The 26,172-nt window shown below is 40.2% G+C and overlaps 1 pseudogene; it reads left to right on the forward strand.

The window, feature by feature from the left end:
* The first annotated feature begins 1,565 nt into the window (after nucleotides 1-1,565).
* The window catches only part of LOC125111638 (ATP-dependent translocase ABCB1-like), an 88,379-nt pseudogene continuing 63,772 nt past the window's right edge, over nucleotides 1,566-26,172 (forward strand).

The raw sequence follows: 26,172 nt of genomic DNA on the forward strand, positions 1-26,172 counted from the left end.
TGCATATTCCATTAGAACACAGAAAATGTTAGAAACCTGTTAGAAAGTCTGATTAACAGTTTGTAATGAAAAAACCTGATTGTATGGCTCAGAAAAAAAGAATCAAGTTAAGGAAAATTTGGAGTAAAAGGTGGAAAGAAAATTATGGCTTTGAAGTATGAGTTACTTAGGGAACATAGGGAAAATACACTATGCAGTAAAAAATAAAAGGGTTTTCTTCCTTTAAAATTTTGCAGTGAGCTGAGAGGTAACTCATATGTTGGAGAACGTAAACAAAAGGTTACAAAAACATCTATTTCCCCTAGGTTGATAAGTATGAAAAGCTCTGATGTGAGTTAATTCTGTTTTATGAGTTTAAGCTGTGAAGATTGCTCTTTTCAATCTTTTGCTCTTCTTCAATTTGAAGAAAAAAGACCAGAAAAAAAAAAATGGTAACAGTAAATACGGAATTAGATTACAGCTAAAGGAATATACTAAAATACACAATATTTTAATAATCCAAATTAAAATTTAAGAGTTTTAAAATGTCTTGAGAAAAACATAAGCATTACTCTGAGTTCTAACATTTGAAAATATTACATTCTTTTCCATACATTTCTACCCTGAAATGTCTGTTTTGACTAATAATTTAAAAAATTATTATTTTTTCTGTTTATCTTAAATAAAAGATAATGGACACACCTCAGAAACTGTCAAATATACTGAAGAAAGACTTGTAAAAAATTTTAATCTGGATTTTTTTTTCTTTTTAGGCTGCACCTGGGACATATGGAGGTTCCCAAGTTAGGGGTTCAAATCAGCTGCAGCTGCAGGCATACACCACAGCCACAGCAAAGCAGGATCCAAGCCCTCACTGTGACCTACACCACAGCTCACGCAACTCAGATACTTAACCCACTGAACCAGGCCAGGGATGGAACTGCATCCTCATAGTTAATGGTCAGGTTGGTTACAGCTGAGGCATAATGGGACCTCCCCAACCTGGCCTTTAAAAAGGTTGAAGTCATTTTAACTACAGCATGGGCAAAAGGTCAGAGGTGGTTGTAATAAGCAGATAAAATGCCAAAGAAAATTTACTTTTTCTACTCACGACACAAGGAGTGAATTGTATATCCAAATCCCTATCTACCTATACATACTTCTGTGCATATGGAGACTTCTGAGGACTTGCAGAGACATGACTATAAATGTAAAAGTCCCTAATGAGTGAGCTGATAAACGTTTCTCTTCCTGCCGTTCTGCTGAGGGGCAGCAGAAGCAAAGACATTCCCTCAGCAATTCCAACGCTTCACAACTTGTAGTGCAATCAGGATTCAAGTGAGAAGGTCAGGAGTACTTCTAAGCAGTCTGGCTGATTGTCAAGGCCGCAGAGCACTGGGGTGTGGGGGGGCACATTGGCTCCTGGCTCCCTTAGCCACAGGAAGCCCGGACGTGTTCTACCAGCGGGTCCTTTGAGGCTCAAAAGAGCCTAGGCCACGGTGCGCCGCCCTGGGGCTTCTGTCTCACCTCTGCCTTGCGCGGTTCTTGCATTTGGCTAGTCCGCTGTGATTTCTCCTTAGGTCGCGATGGATCTTGAAGAAGGCCGAAACGAAGGAGCAGGAAAGAGGAACTTTTTGAAAAGGGACCAAAAAAGGTAGCCACTTTCAGGTTTTATATGGTTTAAGAGATTTGGGAGATTTGTTTCTAGTCTCCAACTCTGAAATAAAAGAAGAGTGAGTGATGATGATGATGGTGGTGATGAAGACGGTGATTTTTTTTTTTGTCTTTTCTAGGGCCGCTCCTGCGGCATATGGAGGTTCCCAGGCTAGGGGTCTGATCAGAGCTGTAGCCACTGGGCTATGCCAGAGCCACAGCAATGCGGGATCTGAGCCGTGTCTGTGACCTAAAGCACAGCTCACGGCAATGCTGGATCCTTAACCCGCTAGGCAAGGCCAGGGATCGAACCCGAAACCTCAGGTTCCTAGTCAGATTTGTTAACCACTGAGCCATAACTCGAACGCCTGAAGATGGTGACTTTAATCTTAAACTCTAGCGGCTTCAGAAGTTTGCTGGCTAAGTATAGCATTTGCATAGTGAGCTTCTTTCTCAGCTTTCTGGCCCCCATCCACGGTCACATTCTTTTCTGTGTTTTAAAACCTTCTGCTTTACAAGTGATATCAATCACCCATGAGCCTGAACCCTGGGCTGTGCTTGTGCTTTGCTTTGTGGTCCAGTGTGTTGCTTTTGGTAAAATGGTCACGTAAACAATTTCATGTTTGTGTCATAGCAGATGGGACAGAAGGCCACAGCTACATTAAGGCATTTTTTTTTAAGGCAATGACTATCTGCCCCCCACAGAAGAAACTGTGAGGAGACTCTAGTACCAAAGAAATTAATAGAATTGTGTGAAATGATCCTGATTGAAATTACCCCAGAGAGAAAATAATTATATTCTGATCCCATTGTAGTGTCTGTACAGAAAATTTTAAACTTTGCCCAATAAGCTCTTAGCAAATTATAAAATAAAACAAATTATTAAATGTATTAATACTATTAGAAACCAAGCTTTTCCATGCAAGAGAAAAGAAATACCAGTGTGAACATTAAATAAGTTTTGAAAAAACAATGTTGAATTAGAAACTTTGGTGCAATTTCATGATTTTTTTTTAAAAAAAAAAGTTCCATTTCAGCAATGAGATCCTGCTGTATAGCGCTGGGAACTATATCTAGTCACTTATGAATGGAGCATGATGGAGGATAATGTGAGAAAAAGAATGTATATATATATGTATTTGTGATTGGGTCACCTTGCTGTACAGCAGAAAATTGACAGGACACTGTAAACCAGCTACAATGGAAACAAATATTTAAATGTGAGAGAAAATGAAAAAAAAGTTCCATTTCTGTCCTTTGAAAGGGAGAGTAGCAGTGAGCATACTTAGTGTCAGATTTTGGTTTCTCACAAAACCTTACAAAAAGGAATCTGCACCCCATAGAAAAAGAGCTAATAGGAATTGAGCCTGGAGTTCTTACGGTACTTGAAAACAGGAAGTGGAGTTTAGACGAATTGTCAAAAAGGATGCAGAAACTGGTTGAAGGGGCTTCCACAGACCAAATTTGGGCATTAAAAAGAATAATGACTGTCCTTGATTGTGAAATACTGAATAAAGTACAATCCCTGAATCCTTAATTAAATTCTGAGAGGAAGAGAAAAACTATAAGGGGGTGGGATAAGTGGAGAGAGAGAGAGAAATTGTTCTTTATAGGACTATGCCAGCTATCAAATACATATACATATATACATTTCCCCTCATTTTTGGGCACCTTTCAGCATATGGAGCTCCCAGGCAAGGGATCAGAGACAGTTACAACCTAAGAAACAGCTTCAGCAGTGCCAGATCCCTAACCTACTGTCCCAGACCAGGGACTGAATCCACATCCCAGTGGCTCCCAAGTCACTGCCAATCCTTCTGTGCCACAGTGGGAGCTCCCAGCTATCATAGTGAAACCTGCTTCTTTTATTTTTTCCTTTATAGGGGTGCACCTGCAGCATATGGAAATTCGCAGGCTAGGGGTCAAATCGGAGCTACAGCTGCCGGCCTACACCACAGCCACAGCAACACGGGATCTGAGTTGCATTTGCGACCTATACCACAGCTCACAGCAACACCAAGATCCCTGACCCCTGAGGGAGGCCAGGGATTGAACCTGCATCCTCATGGATACTAGTCGGATTTGTTTCTGCTATGCCACAACAGGAACTCCCAGTCAGAATTATTAACTTTTTCATACTAAGTTCTCAAATCTGTGTGTTTCACACTTACTGCACATTTCAGTTGGGACTCAGTTTGAAGCAGACTTGTTCAAGATGTGGGACATTCTATAAGACATCTGTTCTTTTTCTTATAAAAAGTCAATGTTTGGCAGGAAGTGGAGTGTAGATTTCCAGATTTAAAAAGGAGACTTAAGGAGTTCCTGTTGTGGCTCAGTGGTTAATGAATCCAACTAGGAACCATGAGGTTGTGGGTTCAATCCCTGGCCTTGCTCAGTGGGTTAAGGATCTGGCGTTGCCTTGAGCTGTGGTGTAGGTTGCAGACTTGGCTGGGATACTGCATTGCTGTGGCTGTGGGGTAGGCCGGCAGCTACAGCTCCGATTAGATCCCAAGCCTGGGAACCTCCATGTGCCAAGGGATCGGCCCTAGAAAAGGCAAAAAGACAAAATAAATAAATAAATAAAAAAGAGACTTAAGAGACAAAACACCCAGTGTAATGTGTGAACCATAATTACATCACAGGTCCAGAAAGGCAAAACTTGTAGAAAACATTCTTGGAAATTTTGAATATGGATTGAATGTTAGATGACATCAAAATTGCTATGGCTTTTCTCATATGTGATAATGGTAGGAAAACATGTGACGTGCCATAATGTTTGCAGCTTACTTTCAAAAAAAAATTTTTTTTTCTTTGGTCCCTTTTGCCATTTCTTGGGCTGCTCCCAAGGCATATGGAGGTTCCCAGGCTAGGAATCTAATTGGAGCTGTAGCCGCCGGCCTACACCAGAGCCACAGAAACGTGGGATCCTAGCCTTCTCTGCAATCTACACCACAGCTCACGGCAACGCTGGACCCTTAACCCACTGAGCAAGGCTAGGGATTGAACCCGCAACCTCATGGTTCCTAGTCAGATTCATTAACCACTGTGCCCCACGAAGGGAACTCCTCAAATTGTTTATCAAAATGTTAACAGTTACATACTTCCTTATACATATAAAGCAAATATGATTAAAATGTTAATTGTTGGATCCAGGTGAATTTTATATGGATAGTAATAACTACTCTCTACTATCTTGCTGTATTTTGATTTTTGTCTATTTGAAACTTTTCATAATGAAAAATTCCCATATGAACCAAATGGAAATAGATTATACAGAGTAGAAGGTAGCTGTTACCCTTTTTGTTTTTAACTTTTTACACCTGGTACCTTAAACAACTATGTACTTTTGACAGAACATGTGGTAATATTGGGACAAGAAGTATTAAGAGTGTGTGAAAGGAAATGCTAAAGAAATTTGTTTGACAGATTGGTGGTTTCCAAAAGTGGAGGAAACGGGGGAAAAATGGGTGAAGAAGTCAAACAGTCCTAATTTCCAGTTATAAAATAAGTCATGGGGCTGAAATGTACAGCCTTGTGACTATGGTCAGTAGTATTGCATACTTGAAAGTTGCTGAGAGCAAATCTTAAAAGTTTTCATTATAAGAAAAGAATTGTGTGACTATGTATGACAGATGTTAACGAGACTTATTGTGATGATCATTTCACAATAGACACAAGTATCGAATCATTATGTTGTATACCTGCCGCTAACACAATGTTGTAGGTCAGTTATACCTCAGTTTTTAAAAAAGGCATTCAATAAATATTCCTTAGAAATTTATATTTAAGTTTTTAAAAAGGTGTTCAATAAATATTCCTGAGAAATTTAAATTTATATTCCTCACAAAATAAGAGTCCATATTTAATTTTTATTCTTTTTAAGGCAGCACCTGCACCATGTGGAAGTTCCCAGGCTAGGGGTTGAATCAGAGCTGCTGCTGCTGGCCTACACCACAGCCACAGCAATGCGGTATCTGAGCCTTGTCTGCAACCTACATATCATGTCAATGCCAGATCCTTAACCCACTGAGCAAGGCCAGGGGTTAAATTCGCATCTTCAAAGATACTGGTTGGGTGTGTTACCGCTGAGCCACAACAGGAACTCCCAAATAATAGTCCATATTAAAAAAAAAAAAAACACGAAAAGAACAAAAATTTGAGCCTGCATATACCTTCATTTAATTGTTGATTCTTATCATGGCCTACAGAATTTTTTTCAAACTAGAATTTTTTTTTTAGTTAAGTAGCTCTTGTTAAACTGTGCTCAACATTACTGATTTTCATCTGTTCTTAATAAAACTATATATTTTTCCAGTTTTATTGAGATGTGACATATAACACTATTTCAGTGTAAAGCATACAATGTAATGGTTTGACTTATAAATACTGTGAAATATTACCATAGCCAATATTATCATTAGCCAACATGCATCATTTTATATATAAGAAAAAGCAAAAGAAAACATTTTTTTTCTTGTGATGGGAACTCTTGGATCTACTCTCTTGATAATTTTCCTATGTACATACAGCAGTGGTAACTGTCAGTCACCTTGAAATTTACATCTCTAGCACCTCTTTATCTGATAACTGGAAGTTGGTACCTTTGGACCAACTTTCTCCCATCACCTCCTCCCACCTCTAGTAACCACAAATGTTATTTCTTTTTAGGGCCACACCCACAGCATTTGGAAGTTCCCAGGCAGGGGTCAAATTAGAGCTACAGATACTGGCCTGCACCATAGGCACAGCAACATCAGATCTGAGCCCCGTCTGTGATCTACACTGCAGCTCATGACAACATGGGATCCTTAACCCACTGAGCAAGGCCAGATATTGTACCCGAGGGAGTTCCCCATCATGGTTCAGCAGAAACGAATCTGACTAGCATCCAGGAGGTCTCAGGTTCCATTCCCTGGCCTTGCTCAGTGGGTTAAGGATCCAGCATTGCCATGAGCTGTGGTGTAGGTTGAGACGTGGCTTGGATCTGGCATTGCTGTAGCTGTGGTGTAGGCCAGCAGCTGCGGCTCAAATTCAACCCTTAGCCTGGGAACATCCATATGCCACAGGTGAGGTCCTAAAAGGAATAAATAAATGAAAAATTTTTAAATAAAAAAACTCTGCATTCTATTTGGCATTAGAAAGAATCATGTGGCTTGACTAATAGGTGTGGATCACAGTACCACTGGCTTGGCTAATGTTTGGATCATAGTACCATGTGGCATATTTGTACTTGTAAAGATCCTTTATTAAAATGTGATTTGATAAGCACCTTGCCTTTTGTCAGCTGTTGGGGGTGAGAGTCATTGTGGAAGTGTGTTTCTGTGCAATGCCGTGTCTCAGAAGTAGGAGGTTGCATATGGTAGCCTGGTGTTTAGGGCTTAGACTTCTCAGCTTTTATCTTGGCTTTGGCTGGCTGTGTGTGCTGGGACAGGTTAGTGAACTCTTCTCACCTGCAGTTCTCTCGTCTCTCAAGAAAGGTCAACAATGTGCCTGCCTCACAGAGGTTAAGATAAGGTTAAATGAGGTCCTGCATGGGAAGTGTTTACTTAGTGTCTGAAACAGCATAAATTCTCGGTAGCTAGAGTTTTAGGAAATGTAAATGTAAATAAAATGCTTAGAGCTAAAACTCAATTTTGTATGGCTGTTTTTTCCCCTCTCCTCCTGATTCCAGGGATATTGAAATCATACCTTTACTGGGAATAGGGTGGGACCAAATCTGAAGAGTTACGTTTGTGTATTTTGTGTGTTATGTCCTTCTAACATCATTCCAAAGCCAAATAGGGGATATTTATTTTTTTATTATTACGTTTTTTTGTCTTTTTAGGGCCACACCCATGGCATATGGAAGTTCCCAGCCTAGGGGTCCAGTCAGAGCTGTGGCTGCCGGCTTACACCAGAGCCACAGCAATGCAAGACCCAATCCGCGTCTGCGACCTACACCACAGCTCACGGCAATGCCAGATCCTTAACCCACTGAGCAAGGCCAGGGATCGAACCCGAAACCTCTTGGTTCCTAGTCGGATTCGTTTCCACTGCACCATGATGGGAATTCCAGCTAAAGAGGGGATTAACTCTGGATTTTTTTTTTTCTTTAGAAGTTGCTTCAACTCTTTGACCGCATGGAGCATAAAAAGCAAAGACAACAATGAATTTACTTTTTGAAATGGAAAAATCTATACAAACATGATTCTTTGAAATAGTTTATATATATGTATGTGAAACTATAGATGCAGAGGCTAATCATGGTTGGTTTGCTTTCATATGCTGGGTGGCAGTTACACAGGGTGAAAAACTAGTTACAGAGTTAGGTTAATTTGAATCTTGGCTGAAAATAGTTGACCTTCCAATGCCTGAGAATAGCTTTTTTGCTGTTTACAAACCACTTTTTCACTGTAGTTTTTCTGGGTTGCATTTATTGCTGTAATGATCCATTTAGGGCTCCAGATATCTTTTCACAATTAGATTTGCTCATGGAAAGTAATGTAATTACTTTTCTTAAAAATTTTTTTGGTATAGTTGATTTATATTCTATCATTTTCTGCTGTACAGCAAAGTGCCCCAATCATACATCTATACATGCTCTCTTTCCCATATTACCTTTCTTTTTTAGGGTAATTTATGCCCTGCATGTGATCGCCACTACCCTCCATTAGTAAAAGGTATGATTGAGGACAATATGTAGGTAGTAGGTAGAATATATACTGTTAGAATTACTCAGATGATAATTAAGGGGGTTAACTCCAGAGACATGAATGATTTTCTAATTGGACTAAAACCAGGAAGCTCTCTTCATTTAGCTTCCTGGCTAAATAAAGTTGTGTTTCTGTGTGTACTCATCATAGAGAATTAGGAAATACCAAAGGTACAAGGAAGAAGATATTTTAATAGAAAACTCAGGACACACTGATAACCACATATATAGATTTCTAAGAAACATGTAAACATACTTAAACTTCATAAATGGGTGGTATTAACCTGTTTTTAATTTTATTTTTACTTTGTTTTATTATATTTTTGGCCATGCCCGGAGCATACGGAAGTTCCTGGGCCAGGGATCGAACCTGCACCACAGCGGTGATAATGCTGGAAACTTTAAGGAACTGAGCCACCAAGGAACTCCTAAGCAGCTTATTTTTTTTTCTTGTCTTTTTGCCTTTTCTAGGGCCACTCCCAGGGCATATGGAGGTTCCCAGGCGAGGGGTCTAATTGGAGCTGTAGCTGCTGTCCTATGCCTGAGCCACAGCAACGCCAGACCCAATCTGCGTCTGCGACCTACACCACAGCTCACGGCAATGCTGGATCCTTAACCCACTGAGCAAGGCCAGGGATTGAACCCACAACCTCATGGTTCCTAGTCTGATTTGTTAACCGTTGAGCCACAAGGGAACTCCTAACCAGCCTTTTAAAATGAATGCTGTATTGTAGACCAGTTTGTATGTCTTATTTGTTATTAAATATAAACTCTGTTAATTGAGTAATTTAAAGATTTATATAGTTTTTAAAGTTTTGTGTAATTCTATTGCATGTTTTTCAGTAAAAATGATGAAAAGAAAGAAAAGAAACCAGCTGTCAGTGTTTTTGCCATGGTGAGTTTGAATGTATTCCCTCTTCACAGTGCTTTGGAAATTTGGCTTCTCCTGATCTAGAAAAGAGGTATTTCACTTGGTATCACACACTCTTGGAAAGTATGTTAATGGAGTGGTAAAATGAACTTTAGCTTGTCTAGTTTGTTTACTTTAGCTTGTTTTCAGAGGAATGCCCATCATAACTTGCCATGTGCATTGGGGCCCCACAGCCACCCTTCTTGGCCTAGATTTCAGTATTCTCTGAATGAGTAAGGTGATCTGTTACCTGGGCAGGCACTTCTGCCAGCGATGGTCTCAGCCATGTGGATAGAGGACGTCAGCCACATGGAGGTCTGTTCAGGGAAACACAGGGTACCCTGTCATCAGTGGCTCTAATCCTGGCAGGTTTGAGGTCAAAGTCCCAGGCACTCATATAATAGAAGTTAGCAATGAATTATTTATTACTATGACTTGGTACATGTCATTGTTCTTCTATGCTGGAATATGAAAACTTTAATATGATTAATTCTTTATCTCGTTTTCTGGTTTTTGTTTTGTATTTTTATTTTTGTATTCTCTGAAGAGAAAATAGGTAGCAATGTGGTTTTTTTGTTTGCTTTGGGGAATTTTTTTTTTTTTTCTTTTCAGGGCCATAACTGTGGCATATGGAAGTTCCCAAGCTCAGGGTCAGTCAGAGCTGCAGCTCCCAGCCCATACCACGGCTATAGCAACATGGGATCTGAGCCTGTGTCTATGACCTATATCATAGGTCATGGCAATGCCAGGTCCTTTACCCACTGAAAGAGGCCAGGTATTAAACCCACATCCTCATGGATACTGGTCAGGTTCGTAACCCGCTGAGCCACAATGGGAACTCCCATGCCCACTGCATTTCTTAAAGCCTGGAAGTTGAGTCTAAAGGTTTTACAACATTCATGTTAAAATATTTTTGGTAAGGAATGTACATGGGGGATGCTGTGTACTTCATGAACCATCACATCAGGAACCATCACATGTTAAGGTGTTGTACTTTTTTTGGCACTAAGTTTGATCACTTGGTGAGGGTGAGGATAGATTGGGTCCTCCCTCTGTGGTAGAGGGGTCTCTGCCCCCTTACAACTATGAGGGGTGTTGGGGCATCATGGGAATGTGATGCTTCTCCTAATAGTTATTGTACCCACTGGTGTTTCTCTTATTCTTTAGATCTTTCCTGTATTTTCACCAACGGTCTTTGACTGATTTACCTACCAACATGTGTAGTTAACTAGTTACATTAACTAGTTCTTCCTTGACATTGCATCCCCTCTAGGAAGTATGTTATTCTTCCATTTGCCCCACGATCATCACAAGGACAGTCAGTATGCTTTCTCCATTACTTCATCTCCATTACTTCCTCCCCTATGCCACAGCTTGCAGCAGTGTTGGATCCTTAACCCACTGAGTGAGGCCAGGGGTGGAACCCACATCCTCATGGATACTAGATGGGTTCTTAACCCACTGAGCCACAACAGGAATTCCTAACTCTAATTGGGTTATTGCAATAGTTTGGCTCTGACCAGGGTGGTCGCAGTAGTAGTCTTAGCACTGTTTACATTTTGGATATATTTGGAAAGTAGAGCAAACCATCTCGAAACTGTGCTAATTGTTCTTATTCTCTGTATTTTCTCTTTTTTAGTTTCGCTATTCGAACTGGCTTGATGTGTTGTATATGTTGCTGGGGACTACGGCTGCCATCGTGCACGGAGCTGGACTGCCCCTCATGATGCTGGTTTTTGGAGAAATGATAGATAGCTTCGCAAGTGTAGGAAATTTGGCACACATAAAAATTCCCAATGTAACTAGTGGAAGTGAGTATTGTTCCTGGTACTGGTTTTATTGGAAGTGTGAAGAAATATCAGTCACTATGAGTGAAGTTTGTGGAGCTCTTACTAAATATGCACTAGTGTATTCAGTGCTGTAGGAGGTGGAGGGGTCTGAGCTATAGTTCATATTTGTGATGAATTTGAGAAGATAATACACACAAACATTAGATTATACAGTGGGGAGTTCCCATTGTGGCGCAGCGACTAGTAACCATGAGGTTGTGGCCTCGCTCAACCTTAAGGATCTGGCATTGCCGTGAGCTGTGGTGTAGGTTGCAGACGTGGCTCAGATCTGGCGTTGCAATGGCTCTGGTGTAGGCCGGTGGCTACAGCTCCAATTAGACCCCTAGCCTGGGAACCTCCATATGCCACAGGTGTGGCCCTAAAAAGACAAAAAAAAAAAAAAAAAAGAATATACAGTGGAAATTCTGGTGAGAGATGTAGAAAAAGAGAGAGCTCTATGAAGTCAGAAATAGCCCAGAGAGTTCAGGAAAAGATATAAGAACTGGATTGATTTGGACTTTGAATGATAAATGGGAATCAATTAAGAGATTCTCGGCTGTAAGAGAGAGTTCTCCAACATGATTTACACGTTTTTAGTCCTAGAAGCTGGATAAATTGGATGTAGTTGCTATCAATTGAGTTGAGGAAGGTGGAAGGAGACTAGGTTTGGTGGTAAATACCACAAATTTAATTTTGGACATTGTCATAGGTTGGGCTTTTTGGAAACGTGAAAATGGAGACATGAGGACAGGAGTGTTTGTGTGTGTATGTGTGTGTGTGTGTGCGTGTGCGTGTGTGTGTGTGTGTGTGTGTGTGTGTGTGTGTGTGTGTGTGTGTGTGTGTGTGCTTTAGGATTAGAGAAATAGCAGCTTGTTTTGTTTATGTTTTTGTTTTGGCTGCATCCACAGCATGTAGAAATTCCCAGGCAAGGATCAAACCCTGGAGGAGGAGATGGGTATAAACCATCACAGTCTATTCTCACATTGAATTGTGCATAATTTTCTCTGGAGTTGTGTGGGTTACTCTGCTATCGCTAAGCCGCTTGAGTGGAGGTCCTAGTGAGCTCGTTCACAAAGGAAGAGTCTTTTCCAGGAGAAAAACTGTCGTAAAAGGCAGCTTTGAGAGCGAGGAGAATGAATCAGGGCTTGGAGGAAGAAAGCTCTCATCACTTCTCTACTGCATCTCTTCTCAGTATGTGGAAAGTAGTTTCATGGCTCAAAGGGTGGAGCTTAGGCTCATGAAACTTAAGCAAACTATCTTATTGTGCTCAGTGTCCCCTCCAAACCCCACGGTTAGAGGCTTCAGGAGCATGACGGTCAATCAGAGACTTGGGCACTGTCTTCTCTCCCTCCAGAAAGCGACTGCACAGTGCCCTTTACTGCTGAGATGGGGAGAAGGGTGTGGGGGTAAAGAAAACATTCGGAGAGTCATGGGGTGACTTAGTGTGGGGAGATTGCAAAGGGACGAATAGGACATGTTATGGATCTTGGACCTAACCTTTGTGGAGTGGACTGCCATTGTAGGTTCTTAGGAGAAGCAGTAGAATTATATTTTTGCTGCCAAAGATAAAATCTGGGAGCAATATAAAGACTGGATTGGAGTAAAAAGACCACTCTAATACCACTGAGGGACAAATAAAAAGTACTTGGTGCAAGAGGTGGTTTCTTTTCTTTTTTCTTTCTTTTTTTTTTTCTCATTTTGGTCTTTCTAGGGCTGCACCCATGGCAGATGGTGGTTCCGAGGCTAGGGGTTGAATCGGAGCTACAGCAGCTGGCCTACACCACAGCCACAGCAATGCCAGATCTGAGCTGTACCTTTGACCCACAGCACAGCTCATGGCAGCATGGGATCCCCAACCCACTGAGTGAGGCCAGGGATCGAACCCTTGCCCTCATGGTTACTAGTCAGTTTTGTTTCAATTGAGCCATGATGGGAACTCTAAGAGGTGGTTTCTGATAACAAAATTGTATACAATGAGAGAGGGAAGGAGAGAGAATAGTTGTACAAATAAAGGAGTCAATTTTGACCTTGAAAATATTTTTTTACTTTTTGAACTGTATACAAATTATTGTAAAGTTAGAGGGAGGGATTAATTAGGAGTTTGGGATTAAAATATAGACACTACTATATATAAACAAATATCAGTAAGGACCAATATACTGTATAGCCCAGGGAACAATACTCAATATCTTCTAATAATCTATAATGAAGGTAGTTCCAGTCGTGGCTCATTAGTAACGAAAACTGACTAGGATCCATGAGGCTCGATCCAATGCCTGGCCTTGATCATCAGGTTAAGGATCTGGCATTGCCATGTGCTGTAGTGTAGGTCACAGAAAAGGCTCAGATCTGGAGTTACTGTGGTGTAGGCCTGCAGCTGTAGCGCGAATTCTACCACTAGCCTGGAAACTTCCATATGCAAAATAATAATAATAATCTATAATGAAAATGAGTTTTGTAAAAGAATATGTCTATATTCACACATACATATGTAACAATAAGTTTGCTGTACACCTGAAACTAATACAACTTTGCATATCAACTATACTTCAATAAAATTTTAGGAGTTCCTGTCGTGGCGCAGTGGTTAGCGAATCCGACTAGGAACCATGAGGTTGCGGGTTCGGTCCCTGCCCTTGCTCAGTGGGTTAACGATCCGGCGTTGCCGTGAGCTGTGGTGTAGTTTGCAGACGCAGCTCGGATCCCGAGTTGCTGTGGCTCTGGCATAGGCTGGTAGCTACAGCTCCGATTAGACCCCTAGCCTGGGAAACTCCATGTGCCGCGGGAGCGGCCCAAGAAATAGCAAAAAGACAAAATAAAATAAAATTTTAAAAATTATTGTACCTAGGAGCAGTGATGCCAAAGAGTATTTGTTTAAATCCTCTTATCCTTTATCCCTGGAGTTGAGAAAACTAGTAGTAGGTATAAGTAGAAAACAGATATTTGGACTTGAAAATTTGTCTTTTTTTTTTTTTGGTTGAATTGGTTGTATGTGGAAGTTTCTGGGCCACGGATCCAACCCCTGTCACAGTAGTGACCCGAACAACTGCAGTGACAACACTGGATCCTTAACCTGCTGTTCCCCAGGAGAACTCCTTGAAAATTTGTCTTTGTTTGATCTTGATGCATACTAGTGACGATACCATTTAGAAGCATCTCCTGGCTAGAGAGAGAAGATAGAAAATCTTCCAAGACTGATTTGGAGAAAAATCCTCACCCAGTAATTTAATATCCTGTTCTATCTTTGAAAGTATGGAGCAGAAGAAGTCTCATAACCAATGAAAATTAATGTGGACACTTACTACTCCACTTGACATAAGGTGGAAGCTTTCTCTGCTTCACATTTTGCAGCATCTCTGCATCTCTTTCTGACTTCCTCCTCTCTCTGTTACTCCTAAACCTACTCTTCTCTGGGTTCTCTGCTTGGTTGTGCTTTCCTCCTTATCTGCTACCTGTCTGCTCAAGTGAGAAGAGATGGTTTTTTCATGCCCCCTAAGACGTATGACACGTATGTCTTTAGACCTAACTCTCTGCAGAACCGGATGGCTGCCATACTTATTGAACATCTTCAGTTGAATGTCCCAGGCATAAAGATCTTCAGAACTGAGCTAATAACCTTCTCACATCCGACCAGATCTCCTCTTTTTGCTGACCTCTTATTTTCCACCATGACATCACCATTCTCCTCATGCTTAAACTGGAGGTCTGATTGTTTTTATTGTTACTCTCTCTATTTATATTCATCAGTTGCTAGGGCCTCTAACTTTACACTCTCTAATTTATTTTTATTTTTGCTCTTTAGGGCCATACCTATGGCATATGGAGGTTCCAAGGCTAGGGGTTAAATCCGCTGCAGCTGCTGGCCTAAGCCACAGCTTACAGCAACAGTGGATCTAACCTACTGAGCAAGGCAAGGGATTGAACCCATGTCCTCATGGATATTAGTTGGGTTGTTACCACTGAGCCACTGATCCTCACTCTCTAAATTTTATGGGCACTTTCCTTCTTTCCTATTCTCATTATGAATAACCCTTTCCTTACATAGTTTCACTAGCTCCATCACTCTGTCTGCCCCTGTTCCTGTTCATCTTATATATTGCTTGCTGCTTAGTTACCTTAGGCCAAACTTCTAATTTTATCCCTTTCTGCTCAAAACCACTGAATGCCTGCTAGTTTTTACACACCATATCTGTAGAACCTGGATCATCTTTCCAGCCACACACACCCTCCGTCCATCTGCACGGCACACCCCACACCCCTGCAAAACTGGCTTACTCATTCTTCAAACATGAAGTGAGATTTTGTCCATAGTGTTCCCTTTGACAGAAAACCTGTCAAAATCACACTTATCTGAACTACTAATACCGTAACTCTTGAAATGACTGAAAGATTTAAAATGCGCCTCCATGTTATGTAGCCATCTTGATTATGATAATTTATCCTGAAAAATACTCACTATATATTTGTATGTAATATATGCATACAGGTATGTTCAATGCAGCATTGAAACTTTCGGTTGGAAGCAAGTGAAAGAAATGCAACTTTGAAAAATTGGAGAGACACATATACACACGAATACTGATATGGAAAATTGGATGTGGGCTACGATTCTATCTTTTAAAATAACTGTGTATGTGTATGCATGCATACAGAAGTGAAAATCTGAAATAATTCACACCAAAATATCGAACAGTGGCTATTTTGTGTGCGTGTGTGTCTGTTTAGAGGGTGTGTTAAAATTTAATGTACTTTGTCCCAAAATGTTTGCATTTGCTAATATTGCTTGATGAGCTCACTGGTATTTATTCCATTATTCTATTATATATATATAATATATATATATATATATATTTTTTTTTTTTTTTCTTTTTAGGGCCACACCTGTGGCACATGGAAGTTCCCAGGTTGGGGTTAGGGGTCGAATCATAGCTGCAGCTGCTGGCCTATACCACAGCCACAACATTGTGGGATCTGAATTGTGTCTGTGACCTAAACCACAGCTAACAGCAATGCTGGATCCTTAACCCACTGAGCAATGCCAGGGATCAAACCTGTGTGCTTATGGATACTAGTTGGGTTCATTACTGCTCAGCCACAACTGGAAGTCCTCTATTTCATATTTTTAAGATAAAAATAAAAACTGGAGAAATGCAGTGTTAATTTGGAAATACTAAGTGCTCTAGTGTCAAGTCTGCACTGATGATAATCAGGACAAAGGCCCGGGAAAAGATTTTTCTCTATTTCATCTCAGGGTAATATTTCATAAAATCAAGGACATCAGTATTTCTGTTGACAGACTTCTTAGTCCATGTAGGTTTCTTCTTGTATATAAGCTTCATTGAATTTAGTGTGTGTGTGGTTGCACATGGCCAACAATGAAGGATTTAAATGCATGCCATGATGCTTATACATAATTAAAATCAAGTCAGTTTGACCTATTTTTGTGTAAATTGTTAAGTGACACAAGTTTGGTTCATTTTCATGTGCTTGTTTTTAATGGAGAACAAAGAGATATAATGGTGTATGTTTGTGGTTGATCTAGGTCTTAAGGATCATACACATTTTGGCTGCACACTGGAGGAAAAAGTGACCAAGTAAGTAGACATTTTTCTTACAGTTGGTAAGTTTTTCTGTTTCAATCCAATTGCATCAGTGTTTAAATTATTGCATTATAGTAAAGATTCAAAATTTTGAATAGATCAATCAAATTCACTGTCAATTTTCTAAGAGGACAGTATGTAGGATTTTTTATTTTTTGGTAGAATTTTTTTTAAAGAACCTATTCTGCATAAAATGTGCTAAAGTTAAGTTTAAGCCTAGATTAGGCTGATATATGCATTGGTGAATACAGAATATCATCTACAGGGAAATTAGAAGAATTCAAGGTGGCCTTTTAAAATGCAATTAAAGGGAGTTCCCATTGTGGCACAGCAGAAATGAATCCCACTAGTAGCCATGAAGATTCAGTTATGATCCATGGCCTTGCTCGGTGGGTTAAGGACCTGGCATTGTCTTGAGCTGTGGTGTAGATCACTGATGTGGCTCCGATCCTGCATTGCTGTGGCTGTGGCATAGGGCTGCAGCTGTAGCTCCAATTCAACCCTATCATGGGAGTTTCCATATGCTCCACCTGTGGCCCCAAATGCAGAAAGAAAAAAAAAAGTTTTAAAAATAAAAAATAGATAAATAAATAAAATGCAGTTAAATTAAGAATCACGTTATTTACAATGGCTTTGTAATTATTAGTTTGCTTCCCATATGATGCGATCGGTCAACAAGATTTTTTAATTTTATTTTTTGCCTTTTAGGGCCAAACCCGTTGCATATGGAAGTTCCTAGGCCAGGGGTGGGATCTGAGCTGTAGCTGCTGGCTTACACCACAGCCACCAGCAACAGGGGATCTGAGCCTTGTCTGTGACCTACAACATTGCTCACAGCAACACTGAATTCCCAACACACTGAGCGAGGCCAGAGATCAAACCCATATCCTCATGGAAAGCAGTCGGATTAGTTTCCACTGTACCATAACAGGAATTCCCAAGATTTATTTTTTTTTAAATATATCATGTAATTCAAAACAATAAAATAAAACATCCCAGGATAAATATGGTCCTTCTAACCTTAACTCACCTTGGGAAACTGTCATTAATGATTTAGTTATCTTGAAGTTGGCTCTCAGAAAAGTTTTTTTTTAAATTCAATGAATTTTACTATATTTATATTTGTATTACCACCGTCTCAACCTAATTTTAGAACATTTCCATCCCAAATCCCTGGTGCATCCCTCCCCCACCCCTTCTGACCTGTCTCCTTTGGTAACCACAAGTTTTTCAAAGTCTGTGAGTCTATTTCTATTCAGCAAATAAGGTCACTGTACCCTTTTTTTAGATTCCACATAGAAATGAATGCATATGATGTTTATGTCTCACAGTCTAACTTCACTTAGCATGATAGTTTCTAGGTCCATCCATGTTGCTGTAAATGCCATTATTTCATCGCTTTTGATGGATGAGTAATATTCCTTCGTGTGTATGTACAACATCTTCATTACAGACTCCTCTGTTGATGGACATTTAGGTTGCTTCCACGTCTTGGCTATTGTATATAGTGCTGCAATGAACACTGGGGTACATGTGTCTTTTCGGGTCATAGTTTTCTCTGGATAGATGCCCAGGAGTGGGATTACTGGATCGAATGGTAATTCTATTTTTAGTTTTTTTCGGGAATCTCCATACTGTTTTCCATAGTTGTTGCACCAATGTACATTCCCACCTAGAGTGTAAGAGGGTTCCCCTTTGTCTACACCCTCTCCAGCATTTATTGTTTGCAGAGTTTGTTTGTTTGTTTGTGGTGGTTGTTGTTGTTGTTGTTTTTGGTCCTCTTAGGGCCCCACCTGTGGCATATGGAGGTTCCCAGGCTAGGGGTCAAATCTGAGCTGCAGCTTCTGGCCTACATCACAGCCAGAGCAATGCAGGATCAGAGCCTCATCTGTGACCTGCGCCATAGCTCATGGCAATGCCGGATCCTTAACCCACTGGGCAAGGCTAGGGATTGAGCCAGTATCCTCATGGATACTAGTCAGGTTGTTCCCACTGAGCCATAACAGAAGTTCCTGTTGGAAGTTTTTTAATCACAGTTTCAATTTCAATACTTTTGATTGGTTCATTTATCTTTTCCTTTCTTCCTGGTTTAGTCTTAGAAAATTGTTTCTTTCTAAGAATTTGTTCATTTGTTCTAGGCTGTCCATTTTATTGGCATATAGTTGTTCATAGTAGTCTCATGTGATCCTTTGTATTTCATAACTTCTCCTTTTTCATTGCTAATTTTATTGATTTGAGTCTGCTTTTTTTTCCTGAATGAGTCTGGCTAAGGATTTATCAATTTTGTTGATCTTTTCGTTCAAAGAACCAGCTTTTAGATTCATTGATCTTTTCTATGGTTTTCTTCATTTCTATGTCATTTATTTCTGCTCTAATCTTTGATTTCTTTCCTCTGCTAACTCTGGGTTTTGTTCCTTCATTCTCTAGTTGATGTAGGTGTAAAGTTAGAGTGTTTATTTGAGATTTCTCTTGTTTCCTGAGGTAGGCTTCTATTGGTATAAACTTCCTTCTTCCTTCTTAGAACTGCTTTTGCTGCCTCCAGTAGGTTTGGATTGCTGTGTATTTGTTGTCATTTACTTCTAGGTATGTTTTAATTTCCTCTTGGATTTCCTCAGCAATCCATTCATTGTTTAGTAGCATATTGTTTAGTCTCTGCATGTTTTTTTAGGTTTTTTTTTTTTGCTTTTTTAGGACCACACCTTTGGCATATGGAAGTTCCCAGGCTAGGGGTGAAATTAGAGCTACAGCTGCTGGCCTGCACTATAGCCGCAGAAGCACAGGATCCAAGCTGTGTTTGTGCCTTAAACCACAGCTCAGGGCAATGCTGGATCCTTAACTCACTGAGCAGGGCCAGGGATCAAACCTGCATATTCATGGATACTGGTCAGGTTTGTTTTCACTGAGCCACAATGAAAACTCTTCTTGTTGTTGATTTCTAGTCTTATGGCATTGTGGTTGGAAAAGATGCTTGATATTATTTCAGTTTTATGAAATTTGCCAAGGCTTGATTTGTGGCCCAGAATGCTATCTTTCCTAGAGTATGTTCCATGTGCACTTGAGAAGAATGTATATTCTGCTGCTTTTGGATGGAATATTCTATAAATATCTATTAAGTCCATCTGGTCTGATGCATCGTTTAAAACCTGTGTTTCCTTGTTGATTTTCTATCTGGATGATTTGCCACAAGTGGAATGTTAAAAATCCCCCGTTATTATTGTGTTATTGTTGATTTCTGCTTTTAAGAAGGTTAGCAGTTGCCTTATATATTGAGGTGATCCTATGTTGGATGCATATATGTTTACAATTGCTAGATCTTCTTCTTGGATTGATCATTATGTAATGTCCTTCTTTGCTGCTTATATAACATTCTTTATTTTAAGGTCTATTTTGTCTACCATGAGTATTGCTACACTAGCTTTCTTTTGATTTCTGTTTGCAATGGGGTATCTTCTTCCATCCTCTCACTTTCAATTTCCATCTCTTGGTCCCACTTTCTGGCAAATTCTGTCACTTCTTTTCATTCCTTTATGTGCAGGAACAACAACCCCAAGTGTTCATCAGCTTATATGGAGGTAACTCACCACACAAGTCTTTCACAATAACCAGCATTCTCTCAATGCAAAGTGTGTGGGCCGAAATATATTCACACATGACTGTGTTACCGTTCTTAGCTCCATTTACCAATTAGAAAACTGAGGCTTAGAAAGGTTAAGCAGCTTGCCCAAGGTTACACACACTTAAATGAAGAGCTAGGATTTGCCTAAGACAGAAACCATATTCTTTTTTTTTTTTTTAAATGACCGCATCTGCGGCATATTGGAAGTTCCTGGGCCAGGGACTGATCCAGAGCCACAGCTGTGGCAACATGGGATCCATTGAGCCACTGCCCTGGGGCCAGGGATTGAACCCATGCCTCTGTAGTGACCTGCGCCTCCCCAGTCGGATTCTTAACCCACTGCACCATAGCAGGAACTCCTGAAACCATACTCTTCAGTGTCGCACTATATCAGGGCAGCCACAGGTGGATACTGACCATCAATTCTGTTGAGGAAGGCGCAATAGCCAGATAACTGAAAAAGCCAGGATGAATGGTCTGGTGGGGAAAAGAGGGCATCGATGAGAAAGCGGAACCTGTGCAGTGTTCTTATTGTTTTTCAGGTACGCCTATTATTACAGTGCCATTGGTGCTGGTGTGCTTGTTGCCGCTTACATCCAGGTTTCGTTCTGGTGCATGGCAGCCGGAAGACAGATATACAAAATCAGAAAACAGTTTTTTCATGCTATCATGCAGCAGGAGATAGGCTGGTTTGATATGCATGATGTTGGGGAGCTTAACACCCGGCTCACAGAGTAAGTACCTGGGTTTGCGTTGACCTCAGACGTGCTTCATCTTAATAGAATGAAGGTGATGTCATCCGATTTCCTAGGAGCTGTCAGTGTATCACTCAGAAGCAGTTATGAAACCAGATTGCTTCTGAGCTGCCACCATGTCTTATGCATGTTTTTGTACCCAGAACCCTGGCAGGGCATGAGGGCACTGAATTTGGGGTTGGATTTGCCAGACTCAAGGCATCCTCTGGGAGTGGGCATCAAAGCAGCAACATGATACTTCCTGAGCAAATTTCTGAGCAAATCCTACATGTAAACATGTTTACTCCATGCCGAAAAGCAAACAAGCAATGTGACTGGATTCAGGAAAAAAAGTTCTGTGTTCACAATCCTGATGTTTATTTCTGACATTGTTCTTTCAGTGACATCTCCAAAATTAATAACGGAATTGGTGACAAAATTGGAGTGTTCTTTCAGTTACTAGCAACGTTCATCATTGGTTTTATATCAGCATTTTTACGTGGTTGGAAGCTGGCTCTCGTGGTTATGACCGTCAGTCCTATTCTTGGTCTGTCAGTTGCTGTCTGGGCAAAGGTAGGTGAAGCCTGTGAATGCAGACTATTTCCACATCTTGAAACATACCCCTCACCTCTCCCTGCAGTGCCAGGCTGTTTTTGCCAATGATGACCCTGACTCTAGACTTGATACTTGGTCTTGAATCTTCTGTTCAGCATCAGTGGGAATGAGATGCAGTTTCACTGACTCCTCTACCTACCGAGACTCTGTGCTGTGCTGGGCTCTGCAGTTATTTGGGGAAGGGATGATAAAGAGAGGAGTAGCTCTTGGAGTTCCCGCTGTGTCACATCTGGATTGGTGGCATCTTTGGAACACGGGTTCAATCCCTGGCACAGTGGGTTAGGGATCTGGCTGAGGGTGCAAGTATGGCTCAGATGTGATTCTGCTCCCTGTTCCAGGAATTCCATATGCCACCAGGCAGCCAAAAAAACCCCAAAAAACAAAAACAAACAAAAAAAAACCCAGAAAACAAAAAGGCAAAAAACCCCAAAGGAATAGCTCTCATCTCATTGCCTACCTTCATATAAAAAGCATACTCTGCACTACAGAGCTGTTTTCCCTTGGAGATAATTCCATATTCCGTAGTAGAGTTTCAAGTTGAATGAACAATACATATGTCTTACCAAGAACCAAGAAAATCACAACTTGAATGAGGAAAAAAAGAAAACAATTAATTACCAAATGCTGAGAAAGCTTATATGTTAGAATTACTTGGCATGGATATTAGAACCATAATCACAAAAATGATTAATTAATCAACTACAAATTCTCCCGATACAAAAGAAAATAGAAAATATCAGCAATGAAAAAGAAGTTATGGCAGCTCAATATCAAAAAACAACCCAATCAAAAAAAATGTGCATATTTCAGGTGTTCCCATCCTTCCTCAGTGGAAAGAAATCTGACTCGTATCCATGAGGACACAGGTTCAATCCCTGGCTTCGCTCAGTGGGTTAGGTATCTGGTGTTTCCTTGAGCTTTGGCATACGTGGTATACGAAGCTTGGATTCTGAATTGCTGTGGCTGTGGTGCAAGCTGACAGCTGCAGCTCTGATTAAATAGATATTTTACCAAAGATATACATATGGCCAAAGAAAATTCATGCAAAGATATTCAACATTGCTAATTATTGTAGGAATTCAAAAATGCAATGAGGTATCAACCCACAGCAGTCAGAATGGCCATCATTTAAAAAAATCTACAAACAATAGGAGTTCATGTTGTGGCTTAGTGGTAACAAACCTGACTAGTATCCATGAGGATGTGGGTTTGTCCTTGCCTTGCACAGTGGATTTAGGATCTGGCATTGCTATGAACTATGGTGTCATTTGCAGTTGCAACTTGGATCTGGTGCTGCAGGTGCAACCCTAAAAAGCAAATAAATAAATAAATAAATAAATAAATAAATAAAAATTTACAAACAATAAATGCTGGAGAGGGTGTAGAGAAAAGGGAACCTTCCTACACTGTTGGTGGGAATGCAAATTGGTGCAACAGTATACCAATTTGAACAGTATAGAGGTTCGCTAAAAAACTAAATATAGAACTATCATATTATTTAGCAATCCAACTCCTGGGCCTATATCCAGAGAAGACCATAATTTGAAAAGACATGCACAACAGTGTTCATTGTAGCACTATGCGTAATAGCCAAGACATGAAAGAAACCTTAATGTCTATCAACAGAGGACTGGATAACAAAGCTATGGTACATATATACAATGGAATATTACTCAGCCATAAAAAAGAATGAAATCATGCCATTTGTAGCAACATGGACGGACCTAGAAATTATCATACTAAGTGAAGTAAGTCAGACAGAGAAAGGCAAATGTCATATGAGATCACTGATATGTGGAATCTAACAAAAAGTATATGAAAGTACTTACAAAATGGAAATAGACTCAAGATTTTGAAACCAAATTCATGGTTACCAATGGGGAAATGTGTGGTGGGAGGGATAAATTAGGAGTTTAGGACTGGCATATACACACTACTATACATAAGATAGGTAACAAGGACCTACTGTATAGCACAGTGTAATCTACTCAATGCTGTATAATAACCTATGTGGGACAAGAATCTGAAAAAGAATGGGTATATGTATAACTGGTTTACTTTGATGTACACCTGAAACACAACTTTCTAAGTCCACTATAGTCCAATAAAATTTATTTTTAAAAAGGAAATTCCCAAATTAAATAGCAGGATTATTTTGCAAGAGGTGATGAAAGTGATGCAAAGAGTAATGCATACCTTGGAATGATGATGAAATATATTCAACTTGTTTTATGCATCAAAACTAAATGTGTGGGAGTTCCCATCATTGCTCAGTGGAAATGAATCTGACTAGTATCTGTGAGGATGCAGATTCAATCCCTGGCCTCACTCAGTGGATTAAGGATCTGGCGTTGCAGTGAGCTATGGTATAGGTCTCAGACATGGCTTGGATCCTGCGTTGCTGTGGCTGTTGTGTAGGCTGGTGGCTATAGCTCCGATTCAGCCCCTTAGCCTGGGACCCTCCATACGCTGCGGGTATGGGCCTAAAAAGACCAAAAAAATAAAGAACATTGCAAATGTGTAAAATACAGTAAAAATAAAGTTATGAAGAAAGGATGAAATGAAATTGGAACTGGAAGATACAACAGAAACGAAAGTCATGATGAATGGGCTTCATTTTGTTGAGTAGAGAAGACAGGAGAGAATCAGTAGACCTGGAGATGGAACAACAGAATTCATCCATCATGAATCAAAGAAAATGAAAAGAGCCTCAGAGACCTATGGGACAATAACAAAAGATAGAACATTTGTTACCATCAGAGTCCCAGAAGAAAGGAGAAAAGTGAGGCTGAAAGAGTATTGCAAGAAATCATGGCTGAAAATTTCCAAGGTTTGTGAAAGATAAACCTTTAGATAAAAGATGCTGAGATAACCCTAAACAGGATACACTCAAATAAGAGCCTATGATAAAGCACATCATAATTGACCTATTAAAAACTGAGGTCAGAGTTCCTGTCGTGGCTCAGCAGAAATGAACCTGACTAGCATCCATGAGGCCGCAGGTTCAATCCTTGGCCTTGTTCATTGGGTTAAGGATCTGGCACTAGTGTGAGCTCTGGTGTATGTTGCAGATGTGGCTCAGATCCCGTGTTACTGTGGCTCTGGTGTAGGCCAGTGGCTACAGCTCCAATTTGACACCTAGTCTGGGAACCTCCTTAATGCCTTGGGTGTGGCCGTAAACACACACACACACACACACACACACACGCACACGCACACGCACACGCGCGCGGGCAAACTGAAGTCAAAGAAAAAAAATCTCCAAATCAGCTGAGAGCAGATGGCAGACTGCCTGTAGGGAGGACCAATTTGAATGACAGTGTATTTCTCAACTCAAATCATAAAGGTCAGAAGGAAATGGCTAAGTATTTTTCAACTGCTTAAAGAAAAGAACTGTACACTATCTGTGGTAAAACTATTTTCCAGTAGTGATTGGGAAACAAAAATATTCTCAGATCATAGGAAACTAAAGAAATTTTCTGCAACCATAGTAACTGAATGAAATTCTTCAGACAGAAGGAAAATAATAAAAGGATTATTGGAAGGGAAAAAGAACAACAGAATGCAGAAATGTGGGTTTTCCTTTTTCTTTTTCCCAGGAGATTCTTAAGTCATATTTAATGATTGAACCAAAAACTGTAAGTGGTAAAATGTTGATAGCAGTAGATTTTTATGTCACCCATGAATAGTATCCAGAACAACCATTATGAAACAAAAGATATATTCAAAGACATTATAAATAAATCAGGATGGAATCCTAAAAATCAAGTAACACTCAGAAAGGCAAGGAAAGAGAAGCAGAGGAATGAGAAAGATAGGAAATAAATAGAGAGCCAGTAATAAAATCATAGACTTGGAGTTCCCACCATGGCTTGGTGCTAATGAATCCAACTAGTATCAATGAGGATGTGGGTTAGATCCCTGCCTCGGTCAGTGGGTTAAGGATCCAGCATTGCTATAGCTGTGGTGTAGGCTGGTAGCTATGTAGCTACGTAGAGGTCTCCAGTTCGACCCCTAACCTGGGAACTTCCATATGCTGTATATGCAGCTCTAAAAAGACAAATAAATAAATAAATAAATAGGTAGACTTAATTGTTAATATATTAATTAACTTAAATGTGAATAGTTAAAAAATACTAGTCAAAAGAAATTTGTCAAGACTTCCCATTGTAGCTCAGTGGGTTAAGGGCCTGACATAGTCTCCATGAGGCTGTGTGTTCAATCCCTGACCTTACACAGTGGGTTAAGGATTCTGTGTTGATGCAAGCTGAGGCACAGGTCACAGATGCAGCTCAAATCCGGTGTTGCCATGGTTGTGAGGTAGCCCTCAGTTGCAGCTCCAGTTTCACCCTAGCCCAGGAACTTTCACATTCCACAGATGCCGCAGAGTGGGTTAAAAAAACCCCATGACTCAGCAACTCTCTGCTGCTTGCAAGAAACTTCAAATTAAACAGCATAGGTAGAGTGGAAGGAAGAGGTTGGAAAAACACACACCATGCAAACATAAATTTTTTTTAAGGTATGGCTGTATTGATGCCTGAATAT

Source organism: Phacochoerus africanus, chromosome 11, assembly GCF_016906955.1.
Source record: "Phacochoerus africanus isolate WHEZ1 chromosome 11, ROS_Pafr_v1, whole genome shotgun sequence".
NCBI classification, from domain to species: Eukaryota; Metazoa; Chordata; class Mammalia; order Artiodactyla; family Suidae; genus Phacochoerus; species Phacochoerus africanus.